At 39.8% G+C, this 26,221-nt stretch overlaps 3 long non-coding RNA genes across 5 annotated transcripts; 1 reads left to right on the forward strand and 2 right to left on the reverse strand.

The window, feature by feature from the left end:
- Positions 1-90: 90 nt before the first annotated feature.
- LOC121877576 lies at positions 91-17,445 on the reverse strand. 3 transcript variants are annotated; one of them, XR_006091023.1, is made up of 7 exons: positions 17,326-17,445; positions 14,391-14,504; positions 13,831-13,920; positions 11,185-11,310; positions 10,559-10,696; positions 3,503-3,598; positions 91-246 (listed from the first exon to the last, which is right to left on the reverse strand). It is a non-coding gene; the product is annotated as an uncharacterized LOC121877576 (long non-coding RNA). The 3 variants fall into 3 exon arrangements; XR_006091021.1 differs by lacking the exon at positions 3,503-3,598 and adding an exon at positions 2,188-2,303 and having other exon boundaries at positions 94-246; XR_006091022.1 differs by lacking the exon at positions 3,503-3,598 and having other exon boundaries at positions 100-246; positions 17,326-17,443.
- Positions 17,446-17,508: 63 nt separating this feature from the next.
- Positions 17,509-19,138, forward strand: LOC121877577. The gene is made up of 2 exons (XR_006091024.1): positions 17,509-18,722; positions 18,885-19,138. It is a non-coding gene; the product is annotated as an uncharacterized LOC121877577 (long non-coding RNA).
- A 3,326-nt stretch (positions 19,139-22,464) lies between these two features.
- Positions 22,465-26,180, reverse strand: LOC121877578. Its single transcript, XR_006091025.1, has 4 exons — positions 25,676-26,180; positions 25,392-25,536; positions 23,734-24,601; positions 22,465-22,841 (listed from the first exon to the last, which is right to left on the reverse strand). It is a non-coding gene; the product is annotated as an uncharacterized LOC121877578 (long non-coding RNA).
- Between the last annotated feature and the right edge of the window lie 41 nt (positions 26,181-26,221).

The following is a 26,221-nucleotide window of genomic DNA, read 5'->3' on the forward strand; positions in this document are numbered from 1 at the left end:
AAGAAAAGTATCTTGGCTTTTATAATGCGAGTCTATAGGAATATTGATTCGATTTACCATAGGTTTTTATAAGACACAGTACTCTTACAAACTGGGGAATGCCTGTAGAACTTTCCTAACATTCAAAGTACCACAACAATATTAAATACAATACCACAGACTACTTGAGGTCCAGTAAATTTCATGTCCAGCCAACTTCATTCTAGTTCACATCAGGTCCACTGTAGGCAGTGTTGGAGAAAGTGCCTGAAAATATTACTTAAGATAAAGTACTGCACTGTTGATATGTAAAAATTTAAACTATGTCCTGTAGTCTTCTTCAAAACTATGCAAATAAAAGTTTACTCAACTCAACTGATTCATATAAGTAGAAAAAAGTATTTAGAGTACCACAGCATATATAGAGTATCATAATTAATAAACAATGACATTATGTTTTGAAAACGAAACTTAAAGTTATTAATATACTGTACTGTACTTTAAAGAAACACGAAATAAACACACATTCAAAATTGGGTATGGGATGGAAAACGTGAATCTGGGCCATATTTTGGAAGTGTCGCGTACCGCCGACGCCAATGGGACGCGACTTTACGCACAAACATTTACATAAATGCCCACTTTTATAGGATTACTGTACAAGTGTACTGAAATACAAGTACAGGTTGTACCTCTCCGGTCCGGCAACCACGGGACCCGACCGGTGTCGGACGCCGGAAATTTCCCGACCGTGGAAATTCGCCCTCTTCCTGGACAGATAGTGACTTCTGTTTACACTTGGAAGCACTAGCACCACTTTCTCTGCTTCGTGGTCTCTTTGAAGACATATTGAAGGGTTAAATGTCGTACAGTACCTTCTCAAATTTCGCGAGTTTTTAATTCGACGTTTTCTATTTGAACGCACAAAAAAAACCGACACATTTAAAACTTTTGACGGCGGAAACTCAAATTTCGACGGGTTTGAATGGCCCGCCGACGTTAGGACGACGTGCAAGATCGTGAAAACGGCGTTATTTCTCTTATGTACGAAAGATTCATTATTATTTATTACTGAAAGTCTTTTGGATTGAATTAATGTTAGTGTGTGCAAAATGAGCAATACAATTCATTAATAATACGCTCAATATTAAAACGCGAGGAAATGAGACGGCACCGTTTTCGTCGATTACAAAACCGGTGACTGACTGGTTCTACGTATAAAACTGAAGAAAATAAGACCCTGGTTGTAGCTGTAGAAAAATTAATATGGTTCTTTTAAGTAATGTTAATAAATGGAACAATAGAAGTAGCTAACGATAATGGTAAAGAAAAACAGAGATCGCGTATGCGAGTGCGCACGCGTGAAAACGTATCGTCATTACTTTACGTAAGAATGTGAAAGCAACACTTATTTACTGTTCATATATATTTTAATTAATGTTTCTGAATTTGTTTTTATTGAATTAATGTTTGTGTGTGCAAAATTAACAATACAATTTATTACTAATACGTGTAATATTAAAACGCGCGACGAGACGAGACGGCTGCCGGCATTGTTTTTGTTAAAGCTTACAAAACCGGTGACAGATTGGTTCTACATATAAAACTGAAGAAAATAAGACCCTGATTGTAGCTGTAGTAAAATTAATGTAAAAAAATTAATATGCTTGTTTGAAGTAATGTTATTTAATGTTAATAAATGGAACAATATAAGTAGCTAACCATCAATGGTAAAAAAAAGTGAAACTGCGCGTATGTAAGTGCGCACACGTGAAAACATGTCGTCGTTACTCTACTTAAGAATATGAAAGCAACACTTATTTACTGCTAGAATATATATTGAAGGGTTAAATGTTGTGCTCTGTATAGACAAGCACAGAGAGAGAGCTGCCGGATGTAACAACAAACACTATAATTTCCCCCGGCTTTGTCGTGGCGTTGTTGTTTTTTGCCAATACGGGGATTAGCCCACCCGGGCATAGGTCACTGACCCACATTGGGGCCTGAGGGGCAAAAATTTAATACTCCTGTAATAATAATAATAATAATCAAGATTAAAAAAAAAAAAAAAGCTGCCTATCTACCTATTGGAGAAACTAAAATCGTTCCGGATCACAGAATGCCGGACTAGAGAGGTACAACCTGTACTCTAATACACTCGGCTCGTACGCCCAATGACACGACGTGAAGTGACGACGTCGGTATTACCTCCCAGCGGCGTTTCTCCGTTTGCCGTTAACGGCGTCGTGTGCGAGACCGGACGGGTCTGTACGGTCGAGTCTCGACTTGTCGTACCGAGATGTGTTGTTGGTCCTTAAAGCTTCCTGGAAATGTGACCAATACCTATATAATACACAACACTGTAAAACTATTATATTATAGGCAGGGATTATTTGACCGGTACTCGGCACAATAACCGCCGCTTATTTGACAGAGATCTAAAATAAAACTAAATCCTTTTGTCAACAGAAATTATACAATTAAATAATACCATAATGTAATGACTTGTTTAATGCCCCCAACCATCCCGACTACAATCCTATACGATCCCCGCAGGTCCCGGTCAAATGGCCGACGGTTATTTGGCCCAGAATCGTGGTCAAATAACATCTTCGTACAGTTATAATAAAGGCACTTGTTTGTTTAGTACCACGTGGAGAAACTGATTACTCAAATAGGTTAGGTTAGGTTGATATAATCTTGTTCCAATGGTTTTTGATGTATTTTCAACTTTTATGACCTTCGGAAAATAGCTGCACGGCCAAAACGATAATTTTACCAGTTTTTACTTGGATTTTTTCTAATAAATAAATATGATCTTAATTTCCTTACACTAACAAAAACAATGAATCTTCCAAAGTGAGTTAGACTTTCAACATGAAGGGTTAAAAAAACAACATTGAAAACCCTACCTAACCTAATCTAAACTACCTAACTTCTTGCGATGGACCAACAAAAACCGAATCGGCATACCCGGTTTCGTACGCGTCCAATAGTGTTTATATTTCGTGGACGCGACCGACGTAGAACGAAACTGCGACGATCTCGACGGATTCTTATCGTGCTGCCGGGAGAGAGGCACAATTTTGCGGGATTTATTATTTAAATCTCTCTGCTGTGACCAATCAGAGGACAGTGCAAATTTATTATGATATTTACACAGGAGCAAAAACTTTTTTTCTAGATATATTTAAGCCTCCTTCGTGACCTAAACGTTGAAGACGAGAACCGACTCACAGACAAAACATTAAAACACAAAAACAAAACATTAAAGAAATAACTTTTTCTGTTATCATTAGTTAAATACAGCTACTCCTCGACTTACGACCTACTCGACATACGACGGAGCGGCCATTTTTTTGGTCTGGTAAACACAGCTGTGAGCGCTAGCTCCCAAATTTGGGATGTTTTCGAGCCTATTACATTATCTGAAGGATATATAGACTTACCTACTTGTGTATAAGGACCCGAGGATAAGATAAGTATCGTCAAGCAACTTTGGTGTTGGGAACTTACTGTTTACCTTACGAAAATAACTGCTCGGGGTCCCATCACTCCTGGCTGGGTGTTGTGGGATGTCAACATTGCCCCACGGAAAGTGAATTTTCGCTTAAGAACTCTACATGGAAGAGTAAAGAAAAGATAGTATTGGACGAAGTTCTTGAAGACCTTGAGTTGAGTAGTGATGAGTCTAATACGAGTGATGAAGCACAAGGGAAGTTCGAAAGTGAGAAAATACAGCTACAACAAGAGGTAGTGAATAAGAAAGAAAATTCTAAAAGGATGAGGGAGACAAGCTGGCACGAGGACAGTGAAAGCAAAGAAGTGAGAGAGGAGGAGACAAAAACATCTAGGACAAAAAACGTGTGTGGGTGGTAATAATAATGGAAATAACAGAAAGGAGATAGTGGAGAATGGATCAAGAACAGAGCAAAGTATGGAATTTGAAGGAAGCAGACAAGAACACACACAAGGTGAAGTTGGTCGTGTCAGGAAGAGATTAATTTTTCCACAGTCATGCCCGATGACCTTCCTTGAAAAATTAAAATGGGCAGTACAACTAGGACGGGAGCATCGCAGCTTTGAGCCTCTTTTGAAAGAAGGCACACACAAGCCTTATCTTACAGTGGGGACCATGGAGGCTGTGGAAATGTTGACAACTGTTGGGTACAAGGGATTACTGATGGTTTTGCCAGAGGAGAGCGACATACTACTTACAAAGGTTATAATCTTCAGGTACCCTGTAATACTAGATCCAGAATACTTATTGGATGACGAAAGATTTGTTTGGGTCAAGAGGCATTTAATAAGGGGCGAAGAGAGAAGCCAGGTTATTGCTCTAATGAGAGGAAAGGTTCCAGAGAAAGTGTTCATCACAGGAGCAGGGTATAGGAAGGTGGCACTATATGTGGAGGGACCAATAATGTGTCTCAAGTGTTGCAGATGGGGACATAAGGCCTGGAGCTGTCAACTGGACCCACGTTGTAGATTCTGTGGGAAGAGGCACGAATCTAGCAACTGTGAGGACAAGATCAAAGCAGGAGAGAAAGTGAAGCCTTGTTGTTGTAATTGTGGTAAAACTCACAATGCTAGTTCAATTGCATGCGAGATGAGGCCACGTATGAGAAGTGACCAACAAAGGAATTATTCAGAGAACACTGAAAAAGTACGCTGTGGTCTGACAGTGACAAGACAGCAGGAGAACACACAGACAGTGATTCCTGAGAATGCCTGGCATGAAGATTCAAGAAGGATAAGGACTGCGCTTGCGGCCGGAAGCGTTGTTGATGCCAGAAACAAACAGAGTAATAAACAAGTAGCAAGTGAGAGTAGTGGTGCAGCCCTCCAGGTTAGTGATAAAACTGTGCAAGAAATTCTGGGAGAAGAGGTGCTTAAGATGTTTCAGCTTTTGCAAAAGTTAGGTCAGAAAATAGAAGTGATAGAGAAAAGACTTGATACAGTGATAAATAAAGAAAGGGAAAACAAAACTGTGAATAATGTAGAATTAAAAGGGAAAGAGGAAAGTGAAGAGCTCAAGCTTTTGAAAAATTCAGTGCTTAAAATAAGTATTAAAGGGAAGGAGAGGAAAATAAAGGATTGTGTAGTGCAGGGAGCAACAACTGAAAGTTTTAAAAATGTGTTGGTAAAGTGTAAAGATGCTGATAAAGAAAAACTTTTGAGGAAATGGGAATCTGTGCAGGAGGATTGGGCCTTCTTAAAGAATCTGATTGGAAAGGATATAAAATGTGTAAATATTAATCCTGGATCTAGCTAGCCTTAAGATAATGTCCTGGAATGTTAATGGTCTACGAAATAGAGTGACAGATGTACATTACTTTACCCTTAAAAATAATATTGATATAATTACCCTTCAAGAGACTGGGGACAGGAAAGGCGACCTGCTTAAACTGTCTGGATATAAGGGATTTCATCTCTATTCGGGTGAAGGTATAAGAGGGGTCTCAACATACATTAAGAATTCCATACCAGCAGAACTAGTTGGAAGCCCGAGTAGAGTACAAGGAATAGAAAGTGTCTGTATAAAGTTATATTTGAAGGAAGGAGAATTGAACATAGCAAATTTGTATATTTCTGGAGGCTGTTTTGACCTCAACTTCTTACCAGATTGCATGTTTTTGGACTCAACTTTGGCTGTAAGAGATTTTAATGCTCGACATCCAAGACTCGAAACAATGGGGAGAATTAATAGTAATGGTATAAAATTTTGGCAATTTTTACAAGATCACCCAGATGCTTACTTGTTAGGAAATAAGGAAGTGACTCATATTAAAGGAGGAAGGTTAGACTATGCTTGCATGATAAGCAGTCAGGGAGTCCAGGGAGAATGTGAGATAATAAGGGAGCTAGTCAGTGACCATTTTGTTGTGTATGTTCAATTACCATTAGGGAAGAGACAGGTGAGATATAGGAGGAAGAAATTGAAACTAAACAAGGATGACACAGAAGTGTTTACCCAAAATATAGAGAAATGGTACAGAAATTATACACCAGTCTGTATGGATAGCTTTTATAATGACTTAGTTGGGGAGATAGAAAGATATTTAACTAAGTCAACACAGAAAAAAATAAATGATAAGAGACATGGGGCTAGGAAACACTGCTATACCAATGACAAAATGTTGAAGGGATGGACACAAATGTTAAGGGCAGCACATAAAGATTGGGTAAAGAATGGTAGAAGAGAAGAAGATAGGGAAATCTTCATGGATATAGCCAAAATATGTGGGCAGGCTAGGAAGGAGGCAAGGGAGAAATATTGGCAAGATTTTGCACAGCACATTAGGGAGAGTAAAAATCTCAAAGAAATATGGCAGGATATTAACAAAATTAGAGGAAAAAGGAGTAATTTTATTAGCTATCCTCATCCAGAGGAAGAAGCTAATAAACTGGTTGACAAATGATCTAAAGCTGCTAGTGTTGCCTCCCTGCCTAACAGGACAATAGAAGCATTAGATGAGTGGCAAAATGAAAGAAAAAGATTTATTTCATCAGCTCTAAATATTTGTGATGTAACATGTGTAGATATTACTCAAGATGAGTTATTAAATGCTGTTAAAAAAGGAAAATCTACAGCACCAGGCGAAGATGGTGTGACATATGAAATTTGGAACTGCTTAGTTGGTATGGAAAATAGTCCATTATTAGATTTATTCAACATGAGCTATGCAGAGGGTAGATTACCAACAGAATGGAAGAAAGCGATAGTTATTCCTTTCCCTAAGGCAACTGGTGGATACAGGCCAGTGTCTTTAACATCTTGTTTTTCCAAGATGATGGAGAGAGTATTATTAAATAGGCTTGTATATATTGTGGGGGAAAATCTATCTTGTAATTTATTTGGTTTTTTGGAAGGGAAATGTACTTCAGACTGTGTTATAAAATGTTTATCAAATGATGCAGACAGATGTAGAGTTTTTGTGGATTTACAAGGAGCATTTGATAAAGCTCACAGTGAAGTAGTTATGAATGAACTGGCTGCTCTAGGGGTATCAGGAAAGTTGTTACACTGGATAGGTGACTACTTGCATGGAAGGAGAATCTGTGTATGGTATCAGGGATGTTTGTCTGAGGAAAGAGCACTTGAACTAGGCACTCCCCAAGGGGGAGTATTGAGTCCAATGTTATTTAATGTGTTAATGAACAAGATAGCCTCACACAAATATCCCAAAGGAGTTGTAACCATCATTTATGCAGATGACATCTTATTTCAAGGAAACTCTGTAAAAAATTTGCAGATTGCATTAAATGATTTTAGTGTTCTTTCTCAAAAGATGGGCTTAGTTATCAATGAAGAAAAAACCAAGTGTGAATGTAAAGGAAGAGGAACTGAATCCGTTTTTCTAAATGGAAAAATTGTTGAGAAGTGTCAAAGTATAAATATTTAGGAATGTATATTGGCTTTACTAGTGAAAGTAAAGAGGCAGAAATATATCATGTCCTCACTCAATGTAGAGCAAGATTACAGCCCTTGAAGGCTCTAGCATGTTGTGGTAAAGGTGCTGGGGTACCCATACTGAGAATGATGTGTATTTCTACCATCAGATCACTTATAGACTATGCAGCACCTGTCCTCTCTTGTACTGGTGAAGGAAGGCTACGGAAGCTTGAGATCATGCAAAATGAAGCAATGAGAATTATTTTAGGGTGTCAAAAGAATGCAATGATTGAGATAATGAAAATGGAACTAGGGTTACAGAGCATTTCACAGAGGGTCAATGAAATTAATACAGTTGCAGCAGTTCGATTAATGAGAGGGAAAAGTGGGAGTAAATTTGTACAAGATATAAATGATGGTTTAAAAGATAAAAGGACCTTCTGCAGGCAAGGCAAGAGAGGATACATGAATGGATTAGTAAATATTATTAAAAAATGTAATTTGGCAGACTGGTGTACAGCTGTTCAGAAGAGTTGTAAGAATCCACCCAGGGAAGAACGAGAAGTAGAGTTAGACATAGTGCCTCTCACAATGAAGAAATCATTACATGAACCAGGACAGTTAAGGGCTTTATATGGGAATAAGATTAGTAATTTGCCTAAAATAAACACATTGCATGTTTTTTGTGACGGTTCAGTTATGTCAAGTGGCAGGGCAGGGTGCGGGATCCTTATAAGACAGTACACAGAACAAGGAAATGATGACATCAAAATTGGACTTTGGTTGAGAAGTTTTATTTCATCAACACAAGCTGAGTTATATGCAATGTTAGTAGGATTGGAAAATGTTGTAAAGAGGTATAAAGATGCATATTTTTTTGTTGATAGTAGGGCAGCTTTGGATTCTTTGAACAGTGGGAGTCCAGTCTTTGGACACATTATTGGTTCATGTAGAAAATTAGTAAATACAATAAGGAAAAATGGCCATAATGTTCAATTTGTATGGGTCCCTTCACATGTGGGGATTGGTCTTAATGAAGCAGTAGATATAATAGCAAAAAGAGCCTCGGAAAAGGCCGAGATCGACATAATATGTACTAAAACCTTGAAGCAATTAAGGAGCAAATTACAGAAAATACAATCAATAGAAGATAATTTCAAAAGGAATGAAATATACGAGAAAAGTGAAACAATAAAACATTACCATCATGTTCTCATGAACACAAAATTTACATATGGGAAAGATAGGAGTAGGTGGAAAGATTCAGTGTATATGAGGTTAAGATTAGGATATAAATATTATTGGGAACTTGGAGCTGAGAGAAGTGAACAGGATAAAGAATGTAGAGTTTGTAGAACACCCAGATCCCATACCCTGCCACATTATATACTGGAATGCCCATTGCTTAATGTATATAGAAATGCCCATATAAATAATGTCCCCAAGCAAATAGAGTGGATGTTTGGAAATGGGAAATAGATGAAATATTAAAGAAATATAGAAATTTTGCATCTAGAATATAACTATGTAATATAACTAATTATATGAAATATTAGGGATTTATGTGAGTCCTGAGAGGGACATTCCTGGACTGGGGTGAGGATGACTTATGTCACTTCATCCCTTTGAGATGTATTAATGTTTTTTTGTATCTCAATAAACGTATCAATCAATCAATCGACATACGACCGCCTCGGTCGTACCAAAATTTTGTCAAATTATGTATTTTTGAATGCAGACATTAGTGATTGCGCTGTGTACCGACAACATTTTAATTTGTAATTCCCTTTAAAATGGCCGGCAAGCGTAAGAGTGAGAGTTTCGTGGTGCCGAGAAGAAAATGAGACGCCCATCTATGTACAGTATTATTTTCCCATTTTCGACTTGCGACCCGGTCGCCGGTCCCTGACCCCGTCGTAAGTCGGGGACCGACTGTACCGTAATGTGCTGGGTATATACGGTATAGCTCTACTGTATATCATTATCTACAAGAGTTAAGTCGGACTCGCGAACGAGCCTCGGGAGCTCGACTCGTCTGTCGGTCGAAGAGCTCCTATACGGTATTGGCTTATAATCGACGAGTACGGTCACCCCAAAATAATATCTTTAGCCACGGGGTCGACGTGCTTCGAGGCTATTCGGCCAATGTTACACGACCCGTTTCAGAACTGTTGCTAACTCTACGTCTACACCTCTGAGCACGAATGAGCACACGTATGTTTTTGAGAGATGCGAATCCTCCGAGGCTTCCGATCGCACGTCAAGCGAATTGAGATTGCGTGTCGTAAATGGACGCCGACGCCGTGCCGGTCATTAATGGGATCTTACGTCAAACGAACCGAGGAATTATCGGAAAGACGCAACGGGGCGAGCGAACCCGCGGTATCGCGATGGTTCAGCCGCCACGAAACGACCGGCGACGCGCCGATTTAAATTCTTATTGTGACGTTAAACCGACACTATTTACGAATCAATAATATTTGGCAGATCCCAATTAGACCGATATACTGTATATCGCTGTAGCTGTTCACTCTAATATCAACTACTATTTCCTTGATCACCTCTCATAAATCATACGTGTCGTCGACGACTATATTCTGCAACTCGGTACGAATGAAACCGTCACTACGACACGGTGAAATGTTCGCCTCGAGGTCCGTCTCGGTTGTGATCCGAAACTCTTCCATTTAAAGTATATTTCCATGTTATTGTAATCCTCAGTCAGGGGCTTCTTTACATATGCCTTGCTTCTACCCAGCACGATACATACATTAATATAGCTTAATGGATTTCTTGTTATAGTAAAGCATATACTGTACGGTTGTATGTCACGCGAGGATGACTCCCTCTCTCGCTACCCGCCGTCTATGGCTGTTGCTCATATAGTGACCGGATGTACCTGTACCAATTTATGCTGATGCACTGGAGATCACATCAAAGTCTTTCACCCAGCGTTTCAAATTTTACCGCTAGAAAATCTATCGATACTTTTTGGAGACTACATAATTGGGGGGAAACTTTTTTCATTGAAGAAAAGTCTCTTGGCTTTTATAATGTGAGTCTATAGGAATATTGATTCGATTTACCATAGGTTTTTATAAGACACAGTACTCTTACAAACTGGGGAATGCCTGTACAACTTTCCTAACATTCAAAGTACCACAACAATATTAAATACAATACCACAGACTACTTGAGGTCCAGTTAGCTTCAGGTCCACTTCGCTGCAGGTCCAGTTAACTTTATATCCAGCCAACTTCATTCTAGTTCACATCAGGTCCAAAATTTCAGGTCCACTTTTGGCAGTGATGGAGAAAGTACCTGAAAATATTACTTAAGATAAAGTACTGCACTGTTGATATGCAAACATTTAAACTATGTACTAAGTACTGTAGTCTTCTTCAAAACTATGCAAATAAAAGTTTCATTAACTGAATTGAAACATACAAGCAGAAAAAGGTATAAAAAGTAGTACAGCATTTGTAAAGAATCATAATTAAAAAACAATGGCATTATGTTTTCAAAACGAAGCTTAAAGTTATTAATATATTATACAGTATTGTACTTTAAAGAAAAACTAAATAAACACACATTCAAAATTTGGTATGGGATGGAAAACGTGAATCTGGGCCACAGTTTTGATAGGTCCCGTACCACCGACACCAATGGGAAGTGACTTTAGACACAAACATTTACATAAATGTCCACTTTTATAGGATTACTGTACAAGTGCACTTAAATACAAGTCCTCTAATACGCTCGGCTCGTACGCCCGACGACACGACGCTAAGTAACGACGTCGGTCTTACCTCCCGCGGGTCAGCGGCGTCGTTTCTCCGTTTGCCGTTAACGGCGTCGTATGCGAGACCGGACGGGTCTGTACGGTCGAGTCTCAACTTGTCATACCGAGATGTGTTGTTGGTCCTTGAAGCTTCCTGGAAATGTGACCAATAGCTATATAATACACAACACTGTAAAACTATTATATTATAGGCAGGGATTATTTGACCGGTACTCGGCACAATAACCGCCGGTTATTTGACAGAGATCTAAAATTAAACTAAATCCTTTTGTCAACAGAAATTATACAATTAAATAATACCATAATGTAATGACTTGTTTAATGCCCCCAACCATCCCGACTACATTCCCATTAAGATCCCATACGATCCCCACAGGTCCCGGTCAAATAGCCGACGGTTATTTGGCCCAGAATCCGGGTCAAATAACAACTTTGTATTAAAAATAAACATTACTTATCAGTTTAACACCACATGGAGAAACCGATTACTCAAATAGGTTACGTAAAGTTGAAATTATCTTTTTCCAACGGTTTTTATGGATATTTTGAACGATTATGACTTTTGGAAAATAGATGCACGGCCAAAACGATAATTTTACCAGTATTTATTTGGATTTTTTCTCATAAATTTATATGATCTTAATTTCCTTACAGTAACAAAAACAATGAATCTTCCAAAAAAAGTTACTTTCAACATGAAGGGTTAAAAAAAAACATTGAAAACCCTACCTAACCTAAACTAAACTACCTAACTTCTTGCGATGGACGAGCAAAAATTTAATCGGCATACCCGGTTTCGTACAGTCCAATAGCGTTTACACTTCGTGGACGTGACCGACGTAGAACGAAACTGCGACGATGTTGACGGATTCTTATCGTGCTTCCGGGAGAAACGCACAATTTTGCGGGATTTATTATTTAAATTTCTCTCGCTCGAATTTCACATAATCTGCTGTGACCAAACAGAGGACAGTGCAAATCTATTGTGATATTTACGCAGGAGCAAAAACTTTTTTTTCTGGATATGTTTAAGCTTCCCTCGTGACCTAAATGTTGAAGACGAGAACTGACCCACTGACAAAACATTAAAACACAAAAACAAAACATTAAAGAAATAACTTTTTCTGTTATCATTAGTTAAATACAGCTACTCCTCGACTTACGACCTACTCGACCTACGACCGCCTCGGTCGTACCAAAATTTTGTCAAATTACCTATTTTCGAGTCCAGACGTTAGTGATTGCGCTGTGTACCGACAAAATTTTTGTTTGTAATTCCCTTTAAAATAGCTGGCAAGCGGAAGAGTGAGAGTTCTTGTGGTGCCGAGAAGAGAGAGAGACACTCGTTTTAGATTTTCTATGTACGGTATTATTTTCGACTCGCGACCCGGTCCCTAACCCCGTCATAAGTCGGGGACCGACTGTACCGTAATGTGCTGGGTATATACGGTATAGCTCTACTGTATATCATTATCTACAAGAGTTAAGTCGGACTCGCGAACGAGCCTCGGGAACTCGACTCGTCCGTCTGTCGAGAAGCTCCTGTATTGGCTTATAATCGACGTGTACGCTCACCCCAAAATAATATCTTTAGCCACGGGGTCGACGTGATTCGAGGCTATTCGACCAATGTTACACGACCCGTTTCAGAACTGTTGCTAACTCTACGTCTACACCTCTGAGCACGAATGAGTATACATATGTTTTTGAAAGATGCAAATCCTCCGAGGCTTCCGATCGCACGTTACGCGAATTGAGATTGCGTGTCGTAAATGGACGCCGATGCCGTGCCGGTCATTAATGGGATCTTACGTCAAACGAACCGAGGAATTATCGGAAAGACGCAATGGGGAGAGCGAACCCGCTGTATCGCGATGGCTCAGCCGCCAGCCACAAAACGACCAGCGACGCGCCGATTTAAATTCTTATTGTGACATTAAACCGATACCATTTACGTATCAATAATATTTGGCAGAGCCCAATTAGACCGATATATTGTATATTGCTGTAGCTGTTCACTCTAATATCAAGTAACATTTCCTTGGTCACCTCTCATAAATCAGACGTGTCGTCGACGACTACTGTATATTCTGCAACTCGGTACGAATGAAACCGTTACTACGACACGGTGGTGAAATGTCCGCCTCGAGGTCCGTCTCGATTGCGACGTTCCAAGACTCTTCCATTTAACGTATATTTTGATATTATTGTAATCCTCGGTTGAGGCCTTGTTTCTACCCAGCACGATACATACATTAATATAGCTTAATGAATTTCTTGTTATAGTAAAGCATATACAGTTGTATGTCACACGAGGATGACTCCCTCGCTACCCGCCGTCCATAGCTGTTGCCGATACAGTGAGCGGGCGTAACAACTTATGCTGACGCAATGGAGATCACATCAATGTATTCATCTAGAGTTTCAAATTTTACCGCAAGAAAATCTATCGATACTTTTTGGGGGACCGTACATAATTTGGGGGGAACTTTTTTTCATTGTAGAAAAGTATCTGGGCTTTTGTAATGCGCGTCTATAGGAATATTGATTCGATTTAATATAGGTTTTTAATGCATAATACTCTTATAAACTGGGGAATGCCTGTAGAACTTTCCTAACATTCAAAGTACTACAACAATATTAAATACAATACCACAGAGTACTTGAGGTCCAGCCAGCTTCATTCTAGTTCACATCAGGTCCAAAGGTTCAGGTCCACTTTAGGCATTGATGGGGAAAGTGCCTGAAAATATTACTTAAGATAAAGTACTGCACTGTTGATATGTAAAAATTTGAACTATGTACTGTAGTCTTCTTCAACATTATGCAAATAAAAGTTTAATTAGCTCAACTGAATCATACAAGTAGAAAAAGTAGCACAGTATTTGTAGAGTATCATAATTAATAACAATGAAATTAGGTTTTAAAAACGAAGCTAAAAGTTATTAATATATTATACTATACTGTACTTTAAAGAAAAACAAAATAAACACACATTCAAAATTGGGTATGGGATGGAAAACGTGAATCTGGGCCACAGTTTTGAGGTGTCGCGTACCACCGACACCAATGGGACGTGACTTTAGACACAAACATTTAAGTAAATGCCCACTTTTATAGGATTACTGTACAAGTGCACTTAAATACAAGTACTCTAATGCACTCGACTTGTACACCCGACTACGCGACGTGAAGTGACGACGTCGGTCTCACCTCCCGCGGGTCGGCGGCGTTTCTCAGTTAACGGAGTCGTAGACGAGACCGGACGGGTCTGTACGGTCGAGTCTGAGCTTGCCATGGAGATGTGTTGTTGTTCCTTGAAGCTTCCTGGAAATGTGACCAATAGCTATACTATAATACACAACACTGTAAAACTATTGTATTATAGGCAGGGGTTATTTGACCGGTACTCGGCACAATAACCACTGATTATTTGACCGAGATCTAAAATAAAACAATACTTTTGCCCACAGAAACTTCTACAATTAAATAATACCACAGTGTAATGACTTGTTTAATGCCCACAATCATCCCGACTACAATCCCATTAAAATCGTATGCGTACGATCCTCGCAGGTCCCGGTCAAATAGCCGACGGTTTATTTGGTCAAATAACAACTTCGTACACTTATAACAAAGGCACTTGTTTGTTTAATACCACATAGAGAAACTGATTTCTCAAATCGGTTAGGTTAGGTTGAAATTAGGTTTTTCCAATAGTTTTTGATGTGTTTAGAATGAGTCTGACCTCGGCGCTTCGCCGAAACTGCAATTTTCCGTGTTTTTATTTTGTTTTGCTTTTTCTAATAGAAACGTGTGACCTTTATTTCCTTTAACACTAGAAACAACAACAACAATCATTCTTCCAAACTGAATTACACTTTCAACATGAAAGGTTAAACAAAATTGAAAACCCTATCTAACCTTTTGTGACGGACGCACAAAAAATGAATTGGCACACCCGGTTTCTTACGCGACGCATCGCGGTTACATTTTGTGGACGTGACCAAAATAAGACGAAGTTACGACAATATTGACGGATTCTTATTGCACTAGCGGGCAAAAACTTTTGCCCAATTTAATACCTAAATTCCTTTCGTTTGAATTTCACATAATCTGCTGTGACCAATCAGAGGACAGTTCAAATCTATTGGGATTGCAAATTAGTTTCTTAAACGTATTCCAGCTTCCCTAGTGACCTATAAATGCTAATGACACACTGACAAAACATTAATGAAATAACTTTTTAATTTATCATCAGTTAAATAAAGTAACCTTAATATATTATTTGAAGTGTTAAGGGATAGGAAAGGTTAGGTTAGGTTTTTTCTTTTTTTCTCAGAACACCACTACCACCAGCAAGAGTTTTTCCGATTTGGTTCATATTTTCCATAGGTGTTCTTATTATAATATTTTAAAAGAGGCGACAACTTTTTATTTTAATTAAAAACACTTTTTCATTAATTATTTATATGATCTTAAATCACCTGTAATGGGCAAGGAATGAAGGTTGGAGGAAATGGGGGGAAAACACTGAAAAACCGAGCACGCGACACTAAAACGATGTCTCTCCGTGCTCTGTGGCGAATAATTACATTTACCGTAAACACTCCTCCAAAAAATTGGCCGATTCGCCGCGTCGCGTTTGTTTATAGCCGACTCGCCGAGTCCGAGCGCACTCTTGCATCCACAAAAATACAAATTACACCGTGACGCTTCTATAAAGTTGCTTTCATTGGTACCAGATATCAAAATAAGTACTTTGTTTAATATGGCAATTCCACGCCCTGGCTAGGAAGTTAGGTAAGGTTAGGTAGGTCGTTTTGGTTGGTTATATTACATCAGATTATACAGTACAGTATAGCTTCTAGCAAATGTCGCCTCTTAAAATACTATAATAACATCATCATCTGGAAAAAATGAACAAAATCAAACTCGTCCCGGTAACTGAGGTCATATCTCCATAACGGCTCATTTATACCAGAAATGAAGGTTAGAATTGCTCGAAAAACATAATACACTAGGGAAAACCTATTTTTGCCATTTCACTTGTCGCTAAACGAATCTCGGGGATTTTATAATTGCAATCGGTAAGTTTGACAATTCTAAGACACTTTTCTTCAATAACATTTCTGGAACAAAATACGTTCAAGCGAGATATTTAACAGTTCATTATGTATGTCTGTTCATGGCGGTACACACCCACGTTAGCTTAGGTTTGGTTAGGTTAGGTTAAATCCAAAACTTTTTCCGATGGGTTTTGGTGCGTTTTGGACACTTTTTACCTCGATTCTTATAGCTCTAGTTTCTGAGGGGCAGGGTGGTAAATTTTTACAAGTGGACAACCATTGACTTTTTGTTGAACAATGTGTTTTTCCAATAGTTTAGACAATGTTAAAACACGTTTCTTCTACGACGTTTTGCTCAGAAATTACTTAAAATTACCTAATCTCCCTGCTATATTTAAGTCATTTGTGAGGGAAACGTCATTGAAGAAAAGTGGGTTAATATTGGTCCATTGGCTGTCCGCAGGTTCCCACCGCGTTTACCCGAGGTTATACTCCTAACTCGTCTCCTCCTCGTAGGTTAGGTTAGGTAGGTTCTTTGGTATGAGAATTAGTTTTTGGTGTACTTTGGTGTTTTATTCAAATTTGAGCTCTATTTTATTGGCAAAATTAGCAGTTTGTTAAAATTGAAAATGTTATTTTTTGGCAAAACGTTACTTTACAAAAAAAAGGGCACATTTGAGTAAAACACTGAAAAATCTAAAAAAAAACACTCATACAAAACCCGAGGACAGCCAATGGACGAATATTTTCCTAAACCATCGGAACAACACATTGATCAACAACTCCATGGTTGTCCACTTATATTAATTCACCAGGGGCTTATCTCAAAACTATTGATTTGCGCCACAAATGAAGGTCAAATTCGTTCATTACATCAAAAACCACCGGAAAAACATACTTTCAACTTTGATGTTATATAGTGGCAACAATATACCAATACAGTACTTCACCAGACGACCCAGCACAATTAACTAAATTAACCATTAAATACACTCTGTCTAACCATAATAACTCTCCAATAACTTCTTAGTATTATTAATGTTAAATATCTGGTATAATATTATGAATAAATGTCTTACCGATGCCTCAGGCCGATATTTTCGGGGCTGTCAGATCGTGGTACACTTAGTCCGTCCTCCACCTTCTTCCTCTGTCTTGTGGCTCCAGCTGGTGATGGATCCAAGAACCACCAGACGAGAAACTCTCCCCCTGTACCCCGTGATGAAGGTTTAGTAGTGCTGTTAACTCATAGATGGCGCTCACCTCCATATCATTCCGTATCTTATTACCTTTTTACGTTGAATATATAAAACAGCTATTTGAATTATCATTTATTACCATTTACATAAAACTATGTTAGCATGTAATAGAGTCCATAAAAATAAAATGATTTTTGATGTGAAATAACTGAAAAACATAAATATTTCAGTAATTTAACAAGAAAGAAAATGTGCCTTCGTTCTTGGGGCACTATATATATACAAACTTTGAAGTATTCTCACCACATTCATTAACAATACTGTACGTTAGTAAAGCCTATATGTTGGTGGTACTTATATACTGCCTGGAATACTTAAGTACTGCTGGTTTACTTAAAGGGTGAAACTTTTATTATTTAGAATCAGTGTGACGTTGAACCATTTTTATTGTTAGCAATACTTGTCACGATGTTGTCCAATAAGGCTTTTGAGACTTTATGGTTTGCTTGAATGGCTATAGGCAGTTGCTTACACTGTTAAAGAGGCCAATGAATTCTATAGTAGATTTAGGAATGTATAGAAGGAACCCAGCCAGACATTTATTGAATTAGTTTATTTTATTACCAAGCTTAAAGACTTTTCATTTTTAAATGAGCTTATTATGAGTGACCATTATCTACAGATTCAGATGTGTATTTATGTGGAAGTGACAAATGTAGAGAAACTTCCAACTTTAATATGCGCTGTATTTCTTTTATTCATAATCTTTCACATCAAAGTCAATTGTGATCTGGTTTTTGAAGTTTTGATAAATATAGCATGACGAATTCTACGACTTTCTATGGGCGGCCAGAAACAGACACCACCACAGTAAAGCCGCTAATGGTTGTTACGCCCGTTTAACTCCCGGTAAACCACATTCATTAATCTCTATAGTGAAAAATTAACAAGTTATAAATAGAAAAATATTAAACTAGCAATAGAAAGGCGATAAATAATCACGACATAGTGAAGTTTTATGGAACAATTATCGAGAAATGAAATGTCTTAAACACTTGTGATGAGGTGGTTAGCCCAGTTAAGAGGTGGTTAGCCCAGTTAAGATTTTCCCGCCTAATTCACATGTATCACCCCCCCCCCCCACCACTGCCGTCCTTAAATACTCTGAAAGCTGTGACGGGAGGTCAGTACTGATCATAACCTCAAAGGAAGTAATACTACTGGATCCATGGATATACATCTCTTCATTCTTCAAATGCTGGTGTTATTTTTCTTGAGTACAATTTTCTTGTTGGTTAAAAATGAGTTTTGTTGATTAACTATTTATATTTGATATAACTTGGTTATATATTAATGTATTTAGTGAATTATTTCTGTGTGATTGAGTTTGATACAAAGTATACTTCTATATTTAATCTCTGATTACTTGCTTGTTCCAGATATCCGAGAACTACGTGGAATAACTACTGGAAATGGTTTAGTGAGGGGATGAATTTGAGTTTCGTTCTAGTTGAAAGTGGACCAATCCAGCTTCACCCACGGCACAGTGACCTACCTACCTTCGTTATGTGGGCAGTTAAGGACGAACCCGGCTAGAGTGGGGAAGAATTATAGGAGCGGGAACTGCTGTATTTATTTAACTGTAGATATGATCGACATATTTCTACAATAAACTTGATTTTAAATTTTAAAATTCCGTTTTTTAGTTCCTTTAATAACGGTGTTCTGGGGAGTTTTAGACCAATTTAAGACTAGACTCGACATTTCTCTAACTTGTATACAATTTAGCAGCTTAAAAAATTTAGGTTCACATAAGATCGGAAACTACTATTGTTCTTGCTAGATGAGCCTTAATTCGGCTTCAAGACGCCACCAGACCATCTAGCACAATACATTTACTTGGTAACTTCAATCGAGCAATGTGTGAACTCTAAACTTTCATCCATCTGAAGCTTCCCACCTGAATGAATGTACGAATGGAATCTCGAGCCTAGAGCAAAGGTTTTTTTAACTGATCATTGATTATCTGCCAGGGAAGCAATATAGAAATTAATATACCTTACCAGTGAGGATAGTAGGCGTGTATCCTTACTGCACCTGGTGTCCACAGCCACTTTCTCAAACCTGCACAGGAGTCCACCTGGTCCCATACCTCCTTGAAACCTGGCAGTTTAGGTGGCCGAATTTACTGTTGAATACATATAAGATGCTGTGTGGTCATGATACAACCGACTCTATACTTGTTAATGTAAATGCTCCATCAATTCTTGTCTTTGAACCCCTTGTGCTTTATCGTCCATTTTAATTCCATTTTTCCCTTGCCAATTCATAATCGGTATAAATAGAAAGGTGGTAGTTCAGTGGCCAGTAATTATGGTGGAAGACCCACTTGGTGAATACCCGAGGGAAGAACAATTCTGTATTTGAGGCCAGATTCCTGCTACCACAATGACCCGAAATGGGAGGATAAACGAGGAAAATTGAGTTTATATAATGCTTGTATAACCTAGCTCAACACGGTACATGTTCTGGGTGAGGTCAGTAGTTCTCCTGGTCTGGCTACTGAGGAATGTCTCCAGCACAATACTAACGCCTACATTTCCCCCAACCACTCGAAGTAGCTTCTCCTTCACAACCTCGAGGCCCTTGTACTGGTAGCTCCTACCCTGAATCTGTAGGCAGCAGCGTTTCTGGAACAATCCACTCCTACTTCATATGTTTAGGAACTCCATTGGCCACCACGTCTGAGCTCACTCGTCTTGGGTGGTAGATTTACATAACTTGTTACCTTAAGTATAGCTGTACTACTACACCCTCCACCACTGCTAGTACTCGTCACCATAATTACTACTGTACTTATTACAGTACTACCACTACAGTAACGTACTCCCAACCTCCATTACTGTACTGTCATTCACATTATATTACAACATTCCTATACAAGAAACCGTTGATTGTTTAACCCTTCACTAATAGTCCTCACAGCTACAGTAGATATATCTCCCTACAGTGTATACCCCGGTACCCTTAGTTATCTACATGCACAAGGGGATACAGACGGGATATACTATGACACTATTTAGCAGAAAATACAGCAGATAAACTGAATTACAACTCCTAACTGGGGCTGACATGTGACAAGTTTTGTTGCTGTATAGAAGTTATATACACCGAGAGGGGTAGAGGGCCTCAAACTGTACAAGACAAAGAACAAATTAATGGAAAGTGGAAGCAAACCATAAGTTGCAATTATATTGTACAACAAATAAAAAATCTGGAGAACAATTGCAAGTAGTGCCAATAAACTTGGAATAATAAAAAAAAAGTAACTGAAAAAGCTGCTATATTAAGTACATTTGAGAAACAAACACACTTGGAAATTTATAGTCAAATGCGAGACTGGGGGTAACTTAGGCATTGTTATACACAATTATATCAATGTACTGAAATATACAGCTCTGTTACGTCACCCTCAGACTGTCCCAGCTTCGTCCCGGACACTCGACTCTGGAGCCGGTGCTCTCACTCTCCTCCGGACTGACTGTTCATAATGCCTGAGATTTCTATCGTTATTTACAGAAGCTGGTCGGGCTACGGTGATTGACATTATGCGTATCGGGTTTATTTCTATATCTACAAACGTGTAAATACATTAAGTACTCTTTTGTAAGTTTCCATTCATTGCACTGTCAAAGGCGATTTTTGCAACTCTTTACTGGGAGAGCGATCTTAATAATACGATAATGCACACGATTCTGCGACGTCGGAGCGTCGGGGATCTCACGGGCTGAACACACTGAGCGAGAGGTGAGTACGCCGGCCAGGTTGGTGGCCTGAGTCATGAGGGTGTTCATGGAAGGATGGTCCATCCAGCGCCGCCCGGACGGTGGAGTGGTAGGTGGTGGCCACGTCCCTCACCTTCACTACCACGTGGAGAGGCGTGGTAGTGTGCCGCACCACCTGCTGGGTCACGTCCACCATGCGCTGCATCAGCTTCATACACGTCGACAGACACTGCAATAACGTGTCTTCGGATTCTGTGGCCGACTTGACGAATAACTTCGAGGCCGTTACGAACCGTCTCTATTCACTGGTGAGAGCCTCTCTGGCCTCCTGGAACTTTGCCTCGTCTTGAGTGGCGGTGCCGCTGAAACGCTCAGCTTCTGCACAGGTCGCTACCATCTCCGTCGGGGACTGACCGACCGCTCCCGTAAAACGGCGGAAGGCATCTCTAGACGCCGGAGGCATCACTTCTGCTTCTTCTAACGAATCTTGATCGAAGCTACCAGAGTCCGGGGAATCGTCCGGATCCGTGCCGTTGACCGTCTTGTTTTTGGGAGAGAGTTTTGGCGACTTCTTGGTTCAGGCGGTTTTTAAGAGCCACGCTGGAATTATCCAGTCCGGGCAGTCTCGAAGCAGTGGAATTTTTGTCGGCGGTTCGCACGGGACTTTTGATGCCGTTGGCGGTGGCCGGCGGCGATGCCGGAACTCTCCGAGCCGGCGACTGACTATTCTTGGCGGGGAGCCGAGGCTTAGGTTCGTCAGCATCGGCTGGCTGCCTTACGAGTGATTCTGGGAGTCTTTTGGGGGGAGCGAGTACCCTCTCGAGGCAGTGCTGGATTTAGACCTGTGGAGGCCCATGGGCAGCCAGCCTCTTTGTGGAGGGCCCCCTCATTATAACTACCCAAGAGGGTGGGGTGGCGAGTGAAGCGAGCCTAAACATCTGGGCGTTCCGGGGGGGCGCTATAAGCCCCCCGGGAAAATTGTGAAATTTGAGCATTTCTTAGGAGAATTTTGAAGCCATATGCAGTTACACTGAGGAAAGTAGAACATTGAGACATTTTTAATTAACTGTATATTTATTGATAGAGTACAAATTCCAAACACACACACAAAAGTGAGACATGACTGGAGTCATTCATGTGGTTTCAAGTCGGTTCATAGGAAAACCAGGTTTTCATGAATTTCAAGGAGTTGCCTGCCTAATTTCTATCACGCTTCTTGCTGAACATAGTTTTACGTGATGGATTAGATAAACATGAATTTTAAAGGATGAAAACAAAAATAATCCAAATAAAATATTGTAAGATGTGGAGGCCCCTGGGCAGCTGCCCACTTTGCCCACTCCTGAATCCAGCCCTGCCTCGAGGAGAAGTGGGACTGCTCGCGGGAGCCTTACGCCGGTAGGTCCGGAAGGAGCCATTAATTTGCCCGAAGGACGCAGACGGTGTGTGCCTGGCAGATTATTCGTAGGAGAAGTAGTTGGGCTGAGCTGTGGCTTGCGAAGTCTGGAAGGCACCGAGGGTGGCCGCTCTGAGTTATCTGGCGAGGGACTCCTTACGCGCTGGTGATGGTGAACGAAGGCCTTTGTTCTGCATACCTGCCTTCACATTGTCCTGAGGAAGAGAAATTTTATTTACTAAAATTAACAGATAATGCTTCATACATATTGCACGCACGCACGCACCATCAATTTTCTTCAATCAACCAAACTTATTAACATATTCAACTTTCTTTACTCAACCAACCACATCAACAGCACCAACCTCAATTATCATCCCATCGTGGCAAACACCAATCAATCATGGTGACACTACATATCCTACTATAATCTTACTTTCATCAGCAACAACTTCACCTCTCCCTCACATACAGTACACTGCCTATAGACAACAATCAGTATTTATCTAATACATTTTCTAACGTTCCTACATTGCTTTTCTAACGACTCTATCCGGGTCCTTAAATATCATAAAAACATTATCGATTTCATTAGATAATTTTACATGTAAGTTTTATGCTCCTTAATTTAAAAAGTGACCCACATAATCTCTTCCAAGTCTGGTTCCAAACTCTTCTTCCACTAGTACACTTTTCCTACCTTATATCTCAAAATCTTCCCTCTGTCATTCTATTGATTCTTTATTAAACATAATCAATACACTTTTGTTATTCTATTAAAACCAAGATTTATAACATCCCTATTCTGTATTATTCTAGGTAAATAGACAGTTTCAATATGATTACTAAAGAGATCCCATCTAACCGTTTCCTCTCTTTTAAGTTTTCTTTTATCACATTGAATCTTTATTTCTCTCAGCGTTAAACAGGATAACTCTGCCTCTCAGCTGTTACATTTACCAACTTCTCATAATAAAACCTTTACCTCCCTCTACCCTCGTCTTTTTTTCATATTGTATCCATGCTACCGATCGTATAAAGAATTAAACACATCAGTACATAAAATCAATTTTTTTTCCAATTCCCAAAAATAGAGAATATATTCACCTCCAGACTGGCTGAGCTGTAGTTCATTAATGATGTTTAGAGATTTATTGAAAATTTTAAGAGTAATTCTTCAGTAGAGGAATTCACTGGAGGACGACGCGAGAGAATCGTTACTGGAGGCTACCCTTTGTTTGGAGGGGGACCCCGGGGAGGCTTTGGCTTGGCTGACGTCTTCGCTGGAGGCCGAGGCTTTGGTGCTCGACTTCAGGATGGTGATGTAACTGGCGTGACTCGTCATGTCGTCTTGAGAGGCAGACTTGGAGAGGTTACCTGTGCTCATAGATATACTTCTCTGGATTTTTGACGAGGGACGAGAAGGCTTGGATTTCTTTGGGTTAGTCAGAGTGCCGGTTCGTGTGATGGGCGTTCGTGGAGGAGGGGGAGGTGGAGAGTCCTCCTATTTTCCCTCTGCCTTACTGGTTGGCACGGTCTTTTGGCGCTGAAGAGAAGAGGCGGTCCAGTTTCCCCCAGAGCTGAAGGTTCGTACTCTGGCCGTGACCGACGGATGCTTGGAGTCGCCGCTCTCCCGACTTCCGCCGGTATTTTTGGCACTCGTCATTTGTTGAGTGTCGAAACCTTTGAACATCTTATCATTTTCCTCTAATGCCTGTGCCAATTTGGCATGCAGTTCATGTCCTACATTAGAATTATTTGATCTCGGTAGCAACTGACGATTGTCTACGGAGGCACTTGAGGTAGGCAGACTACCGTAGGCAGTCCTGGGAGGAACTTCGAAGCGCCTCTGCAGAGATGCGACCTTCCCCGCTAGGTTGGCACGCTTGGCCATCGTCTCTGAGCTGACGTGCACCTCGCCCATGTCGTGGTCCTTCTCCCCGACCTCCATGTCGCTGTTGTCCTCGCACACCATCTGTAACGATAAACCAATTTAGCTCATTTTTGTACTAAAAAATGATATCTTAAAGTAAATACCTCCTACATCACTGTTTGTGATATACTTTCAGAAGGAAAGAACTAACAGCAAATACTTTAGGTAAAAACAAACATTTGCTGGTACGGCAGTAATGAATGTATCATGGGTTTGAGTCCTGGCTGAGACACACATGAGAAGGGTGTTATCCAGTGACACTCCCAAATATTATAGATTTCTTCCTGTACGAACACCTAACACTAGTGTTCACAGCAAATTAAAAAAGAACAGACCAACTGGCCCAGCAGCTAATAAACTTTTAAGTGGTGGAATGATAAATTAATAAATTAACAATATTCTTTTACTACAGGAGAAATCACAATAAAACTTAACCATTTTAACCCATTGAGTAACACATTTCTCCAACCTGAAAACAGTCTGACATTACCCATAACAAAACACCTAGAGTGATACTCCTCCTTAAAGAGATAAACAACCTGAGAGTCATACATACCACCAGGAAATGTGATTTTAAATGGCCTCCCTGTTTTCCTAAGTACCGTATTGTGTTGTATAAAACTGTACAGTATTTATTATAAACTCATAACTAATTATTACAGTGCGGTAATCTTCTTACACGATGATGTATGTTACACTGTACGGTAAATCAATAACATCTATGAACAGAAACAAATTCATTTAGTTCAGACAAACACTTCCACAGTACACTTACAGTAATACAGTATTGCATTTAATTGTAGAAAATTAGATGAACCTCACAACAACTCACCCTACTGATTCCTTCTTTGGCTCCGTATAATGTCGAACGACCTGTTGTCCTTCTCGTCCGAGGGTGGAGGAGGCGGCGGGATAATAAACGCAGAGATGTCGTACTCGTTCCCCATCTTACGGTTCTCCGCGCACGTCTGAAGGTTCTGTAAACGGCATCGTATATACAGAACAATTCTCTATTTGTAAATAAGGGAATATCTTGGAGTTCCATGTACTGTATAGTCATCAAAATGGATAAAAACAGCAGCATTATAATGAATGCATAATCACTACATTGCTTACCACACCTCCTTCAGCTGGTGGAGGAATGGTAAGGTTTGCAATGAAGGAATCTATATCTTCGCCCTCCTCTAAGTGAATGCCGGGCTGGCGTAGGGCGGCCAAGGTGAAGCTTGGATCCCTCGCTCCTCCGTTGCCACCCAAGCTTTTGTTGACTACCGCTCCTCCGGTCAGTGGGGAGAAGACGGAGTCACTGAAGACGATGCTGATATTAAGGCTGGTCGGGGAGGTGCTGTCCTCCGTGTCACTTGCTCCTGCTGGACACGTGTAAGACGAAGCTCAAGACCCAATGCTGGTTTTTATTACAGTGACTTATCGTTATTTTACCTTATCCTTCACGTACAATTTTATTTATACAGAACACGTCCTTGATTTTAATGTATACAAGTTTGTTACCTTACAACCTGAGTTATAAATCTTTTATATCTGGTATGAATTCTACCCTTGAAAAAATCCCAAATTAATGAGTCAAAATAAGTCTCTAAGTTAATATGTCAGTGTACGATGTGGGGAGAGTGGTGTCCCTGGTGTGTGGGTAGAGAGGTCCCC

The sequence above is a fragment of the Homarus americanus genome, unplaced genomic scaffold, assembly GCF_018991925.1.
Source record: "Homarus americanus isolate GMGI-L3 unplaced genomic scaffold, GMGI_Hamer_2.0 scaffold45326, whole genome shotgun sequence".
Taxonomy (NCBI): Eukaryota; Metazoa; Arthropoda; class Malacostraca; order Decapoda; family Nephropidae; genus Homarus; species Homarus americanus.